The following is a 7,551-nucleotide window of genomic DNA, read 5'->3' as shown; positions in this document are numbered from 1 at the left end:
CAAATAAATTCCAAAGGCAATAATAAATTTTAGTGCAATAAAGGATAATACTGACAAATTAACTTAACTTAAATACTACGTGGCTATTGTGATATGACTATTCATGCTCCGAAAATTGTTGTTCCTACTATTACAGCTATGCTGTTAAAAATATTCCAGTAGCCTTATGTTGTTTCCAAATTTGCTCCCAAGGATCTAAGGCCTTGTTTGGATCACTGTCCATGGACTAGGCCCGTAAACTTTAGTCCTGCTAGGTTGTTTGGATCTATGGGTAAAACTTTAGTCTTTCATCCTACAGTAACTGATTTGCCCCTTTTTAATTAAGCCATGCACATGCACATGCACAGTGGGTGGGTGGGTGGGTAGGGGGTATGGGGGTCAGTGCACCGCAAGGCACTTTTAGCCTAGTTTAGGACCCCCTTTAGAGCAAATGGACTAAATTTTAGTTCTCCTCATTTACCTACTTTTAGCCCACCTATTTGAAGCCCCATAGACTAAAAGTGGGTAAAAAGTGCATAACTAAACTTTTACCATAAGATCCAAAAAAAGGTCAGTCAGTCCATGATCCAACGTAATTCAGAGCATGATATAAAATATGGACAACCTATAGCTACTTTCAGTGTCGGCCCTAGGGGTAGGGCGCGAGGTGCAACGGCCGAGGTCCTAAGCGGAGGAGGGGCCCAAGCCCAGGTATACAAACCTCCAGGTCCTATAGTTCATAGGGCATTAGCAAACTAATGAGAAGAGAGACATAGAACTAGCCAGGTGGCCCAAAAAGACAACATCGGCATTTTTTTACTAGTTTCCTTTTCCCACGGCCCTCTGATAGAGAGTAGGCGAGGAGTCACGCTGCACACAGCACAGTCTGATCGTGAGTTCACGACGTGCGCCTTACACACACGAAGCTAGCGAGCTACGCCACCGCGAAGAGCTAGACTACCGAAGACACGGACACGGCGCATGAGAACGGCGACCAAGCAGGGCTCCACGACGATGACGTCTTGATTCTTGGCTTCTTACGAATTGCGATCACCGATCAGTTGTTTAGGCCCAAGGTATTTTTTCCTTTTTATTTTTAATCCAAATTAATTATCTGCATAGTATTCTAGACTTCTAGTACTTTATACCCATATAGTCATATTTTTTTAATTTAGGTGTTAGAATTTTAGAATGTTACCTAAGAAATATTTGTCATGTGTGAGAAAAGAAAACGAATATACTGCTTTTTTAATCTACATTGTTCCTCGATAATTATCATACATCTACAAATATATTACTTAATCTACATTATTCCTCGATAATTATCAGACATGTTAAATTAAAAATATGTTATTGAATTTGCTTTCGTTTTGCAAGTAAAATTAGTACCTATATATTATAAGATTTTATATATGTTTGAGAGAGGCCGTTGCGACGAGATCGCTAGAGGGCCCTTAAAATCCTAGGACCGGCACTGGCTGCTGCTAAGAATACTTAGGTTTTCCCTATCCTAAAGAAGTCACTTGAAAACAAGTCAAACTGAGGTCGGCTTTGTTTTAAAGAAAAGAGAATGAGATGAGCACATGGCTCATCAAATTATTTTAGCCGGAGATCTGCTATGCCCGAATATTTTCCCGATCTTTAACCGTAACAATTCATGTACCAGCAGAAGTCAAGTCTTCTAGATATTTAATCTTTAATCGAATAATTAGGAGTGAACTTGTTGGGTACCATAAAACGGGGTACCCCGAGCGTACACCAAAAGAGTCACTTAAACCCCATCAACAACAAAGCCAGAAGGTAAGCCGTGGGTTAACCACCAGCCCCGTCCGAGCCCACCGGCTCTCCGCCTCGCCTTAGGCCTCGCACGGGAGGTCTCGATGCCCTAACGAATCTCCGCCTCGCGCAAGGCCTCTCGCGGGAGGCCTCGACAAGGAGCCCAATCTCCGTCTCGCCCGAGGCCCCGTGCGTACAGCCTTGAACAAGACAACGATTCTCTGTATCGCTCGAGGCTGGCTTGGCAATAACCTGTCGCTCCCGCCTTGACTAGTCTTCCCAACAGCGTGTCACATCCCATTAATGCATCAACCACTCCCACAATCTCAGCCAGACGATGGCTCGACACCACGGTGTGGCCGACGGGACAAGGAGTCACATCAACGCCATACCGGCTAGGACAAGGCACGGTGGGGATTACCAGCCACTGTGTTCTGGCGCTGTGCCCACGATCAGTGCCTGCACTACACTGTGCCCCGTAACCCCCGCCCTGAAGACAACATGGCATGGGAAGTCTAGTCCGGGTCATCATCGCCTTAGAATCAGCATACAAGATCAACCGCTCCCTCCGAGCCTTGGCACTCTACGTCAGGGCCTCGGCTATCTCGAGATTCATGTCTATCGAGACCCCCCATGACAGTTTGGCCTAGGCACCAACCAAGCCTCAGCTTCACGCGTAGTCAACCACCATGCCCGCTTTGAGGTAGCCCTGGAGCTCCCACGACGCACATGATCGGAGGTGACCAGCGCGTCGCCCTAGTACTTCAAGGACGGACCACTCCGACGGCCACGCCACCGCAGGAACAGGCTATAGGGCTCAGACATGCCACCTCCGTTCACACGACGTTGTGTAGTTAGCACACATACTACCCTTGTCCCCCCTTCAACTATAAAAGGAAAGGACCTGGGCCATTTCTAGAGGACGAACACACATGCACAAGCAACACGTGGTAACACGCACGCTTTCCCGCTGCCTGAGAGCAATGTCTCAAGCAGCCCGCACCGCTTCACGCCAAGACCTGGGACTACCTCCCTCTCTCTTCTAGCTTGTAACCCCCTACTACAAGCACTCCAGTGCAAGGAATACAAGATGAGACTTTTCCCTGTGTGCCCTTATAAAAGATCGTAATCCCCTGTGTGCCCCTGAAAAAATTCAGCGGTCTTCAGCGCCACTACTCCAACTTTTTCGTGTCATCCATGCCACTTCCGTCAGTTTGGGCTCTAACGCCGTTAAACTGCAGGTGTGAAAAGACGAAAATGCCCTTAAGTTCAAATATGTTATTAATTTTTTTTGAGCATCTTAACGACTTCAAATGAAAAAACTCAAAACTAGAAAGTTGTAGATCTCGTCGAGATCTATAATTTTCATATAATTTTTTTTTCATTTAATTTCGCAAAAAAAATATGATTTGATATGATTAATATATCTTAGAAAAATCATATTATTTTTTTTGCGAAATTAAATGAAAAAAAAATTTATATGAAAATTATAGATCTCGACGAGATCTACAACTTTCTAGTTTTGAGTTTTTTCATTTGAAGTCGTTAAGATGCTCAAAAAAATTAATAACATATTTGAACTTAAGGGCATTTTCGTCTTTTCACACCTGCTGGTTAACGGCGTTAGAGCCCAAACTGACGGAAGTGGCATGGATGACACGAAAAAGTTGGAGTAGTGGCGCTGAAGACCGCTGAATTTTTTCAGGGGCACACAGGGGATTACGATCTTTTATAAGGGCACACAGGGAAAAGTCTCATACAAGATTGACCTTTTAGACTGGACGTAGGGCGCCGATTGCCTGAACTAGTATAAGCCTTGTGTCTCTTTGCATCATCATCCGGTATCGGGAACACGCAGTACAAATTCACTAGTTGGTTGAGGACCCCCCAGTTCGAAACATCGACAGTTGGCGCGCCAAGTAGGGGTCTCTGCGTGTTAGCTTTGTCATCCCAACAAGTTCCGAATGGCAGACCCCGTACGACCACTGCGTCTTGGCACGATGGTCTGGTTTGGGAGCCTAGAGTTCATGTCTCTAGGGCACGAGTATGACATGGTACTCCTCACACCCCGAGCCCTGCCTGCCGACGATGATGTCACGCACCCATAGCCCAGGCATAGGCGGCGCCTGGGCGGCTGCTCTCATCGCACTCGCTAGGCGCGACGCGAGTGGAGCCACGCCGACTCCATGTGAACATAGGATGACACGCCGCGCTCCGCTGGTATCCCGTGCCCAGCTGTTGGCACAAGGTCCCTGGTTGGGGACCTATCTGACCTGAGCCTGGACAAGGGAGAGACGCCGGTGGCGTGCGGCAACACCCCGTCACCGAGCTCTTCTCCATCACCCCCTGAGGAGCCGGCTTCGGTAAAGCAGAATCTAGCGATGGCACCATCTCCGTACCCCTTCAAGTTGAGAAATGCCGCCGCCTCCTATGCTTATGCCTACGCTTCCATTCACGCGGAGCCCTTAGGACACCACCAATGCTTCACCCTCGACTTTGGTACCACGACTTCGACTCACTCCCACGCTGACTCCTTAGAGGAGGATGAGGTGTGGGCTAGAGTGGATCTCTCCGGGCTTCGTGACCCTAAAGCCATGTGCCGTTTCCTAGCCATGAGTGACTATTGCTTTGGCTACTCTGACTCTGACGATGAAGGTACTTATGATCCCACTCGTGAGTGCTTCCACGTCGGACTTGGGATGCCAAGCATGGGTGATGAGGACAAGGGGGCAGGCAACCATACTCTACTTCATCAGGGAACGGGCAATGCCATGTCCTCACGCATTGTCCCACCAGCAGCATGGAATGAGCACCTTACCCTCGGACAACTTCAACGCCCAGACCTAGAGTAGCTCCATGAGCTTCAGGCCAAGGTCGAGCAAGATTGACTCCTTCTACAACAGCTCCGAAACACTCTCGAGCAGGAGCAGTAGGGTCGCGTTGACGGTTGAGGAGCCCAGTGGCGGGCCGACGACGTGCACCACCGCATCAATGATGACAAAGGGGACGATCGTTCCCCAATCTTCAATCGCGCTAGCCAGAATGTCATGGCTGCGGCGATGCTAGTGCACACGATGCCCGAGCCCTCTACCACGGAAGGGCGACGGGTTCACAGCGAGCTTCAGGATCTCCTCGAGACCGCCGTGGTGCAGCAGGCCAAGAGTTCCGCCTCCTAGCGGCGTGGAGCTGCCTCGGACCTCCCCTCGGCACCTCATTGGCAAGATAAGGAGGCCTCGGTTCGTCCCGAGCCTGCTCAGGCGCCAACAGCCCACGGGATCCCCTTGTGGCTCGACCGCCTTGGCAACCAACGCGAGGTGCAAGGAGACCATGAGGTGGTCAGCAGGCGACGACACCACAATAATGAGGGGCCTGCCTGGGGCTACCATCCACACCGAGGTGGCCATTATGACAGTGAGGAGGACCATAGTCCTTCTTCTGAACCGCCTGGTCCTTGGGTCTTCAGCAAAGCCATCCGTGCTACTCATTTCCCAGCTCGGTTTCGACAACCAGCCAACCTCATGAAGTATAGCGGCGAGACCAATCCTGAACTCTGGCTTGCCGATTACCGTCTGGCTTGTCAGCTAGGTGGCGCGGACGATGACCTGCTCATCATCCGCAACCTCCCCTTGCTCTTGTCAGACTCGGCGTGAGCCTGGCTCGAGCACCTTCCTCCCTCACAGATCCACGACTAGCGCGACTTGGTTAGGATCTTTGTCGGGAATTTCCAGGGCACATATGTGCGCCCTGGAAACTCCTATGACCTTAAGAGCTATCGCTAGAAACCAGACAAGTCTCTCTGAGACTTCATTCGGCGCTTCTCTAAATAGTGCACCGAGTTGCCCAGCGTTGGCGACTCAGAAATCATCCAGGCTTTCCTCTCCGGCACCACCTGCTGAGACTTGGTCTGAGAGTTAGGCTGGAACATGCCGCGCTCCTCGACATTGCCACCAACTTCACCTTGGGTGAAGAGGCTGTTGGGGCCATCTTCCCTGAGAACGATGCCAAGGGGAAGCAGGCCGTCCTCGAGGCCGATCTGGTCGCGGCCATAGAATGCAAGAATCCCCGAGGCCACAGGGGCCCTAGACCCTTTGACAACATGCTTAAGAAACCCTACCCTTACCACCAGGGCCCGGTAAAGCACGCCCTTGAGGATTGCTCCATGCTATGGCATTACTATGCTAGGCTCGGGCTCCCTGATGACGACGCCAAGCAGAAAGGCACCGGCGACCGAGATGATGACAAGGATGATGGGTTCCCTGAGGTGCACAATGCCTTCATGATCTTTATTGGACCCTCGGTGTGTCTTATGGCGTGCCAACGAAAGAGGGAACGCTGAGAGGTCTTCTTGATCAAGGTGGCCACTCCCCGATACCTCAACTGGTCTCGGGAGGTGATCACCTTTGATCGAGAGGACCACCCCAACCATGTCCTGAATCCCGGGCAGTACCCACTCGTCGTCGACCCGATCGTGGGCAACACCCAGCTCACCAAGGTGTTGATGGACAGAGACAGCGGCCTCAACATTCTCTACGCTAGCACCCTAGAGCTCCTAGAGATTGACCGGTCAAGGCTCTGGGGCAACGCCGCACCTTTCCATGGCATTGTGCTAGGGAAACACACGCGACCCCTCGTATGCATCGACCTTCCCATTTGCTTCGGCACCCCCTCCAACTACCGCAAGGAGGTCCTTACCTTCGAGGTGGTCGGATTCAGGGGAACCTACCACACCATCCTAGGGCGGCCGTGCTATGCCAAGTTCATGGCAGTCCCCAACTACACCTACCTCAAACTTAAGATGCCAGGTCCCAACAGCATCATCACGATTGAGTCCATGTATGAACATGCATACGACTATGATGTCGAGTGCATCGAGTATGCTGAGGCTCTCGTGGAGGCCGAGACCCTCATCGCCAACCTCGATCGACTCGGTGGCGAGGCGCCTGACTCCAAGCATTATACAGGGGCGTTCGAGCCCACGGAGGCCATCAAGCTTGTCCTGGTTGACCCTGCCTGCCCCGACGACCGGGCGCTGAGGATCAGCGCCACCCTTGACATCAAATAGGAGGCTGTGCTCATCGACTTTCTCCGCACGAATGCCAACATGTTCGCATGGAGTCCCTCAGACATGCCGGGCATATCAAGGGAGGTCACCGAGCATGCCTTGGACATCCGGGCCAGCTCTAGACCGGTGAAGCAACGCCTACACTGATTCGACAAGGAAAAGCGTAGGACCATCGGCGAGGAGCTGTAGAAACTCTTAGCGGCCGGGTTCATCAAGGAAGTATCCCACCTAGAGTGGTTGGCTAACCCTATGTTAGTCAAGAAGAAAAATGGGAAATGGAGGATGTGTGTAGACTACACCAGTTTGAATAAAGCCTGTCCAAAAGTCCCCTTCCCATTACCTCGAATCGATCAGATCGTTGACTCCACTGCGTGGTGCGAGACCCTATCTTTCCTTGATGCGTATTCTGGCTACCATCAAATCAAGATGAAAGAGTCCGACCAGCTCGTGACTTCTTTCATCACCCCATTCGACATGTACTGCTACGTGACTATGCCTTTCGGCCTCAAAAACGTAGGGGTCACGTACCAGCGGTGCATGACCTAGGTCTTTGGCAACCACATTGGGCGAACAGTCGAGGCCTATGTGGATGACATTGTGGTCAAGTCCAGAAAGGCTGAGGACCTCGTCAACGACTTGAAGATAGCCTTCAAATGCCTTAGAGGGAAGGGCATCAAGCTCAATCCCGAGAAGTGTGTGTTCGGAGTCCCCCGAGGCATGCTCTTGGGATTCAT

The sequence above is a fragment of the Miscanthus floridulus genome, chromosome 7, assembly GCF_019320115.1.
Source record: "Miscanthus floridulus cultivar M001 chromosome 7, ASM1932011v1, whole genome shotgun sequence".
Lineage (NCBI taxonomy): Eukaryota > Viridiplantae > Streptophyta > Magnoliopsida > Poales > Poaceae > Miscanthus > Miscanthus floridulus.
This window is presented reverse-complemented; position numbering follows the sequence as displayed.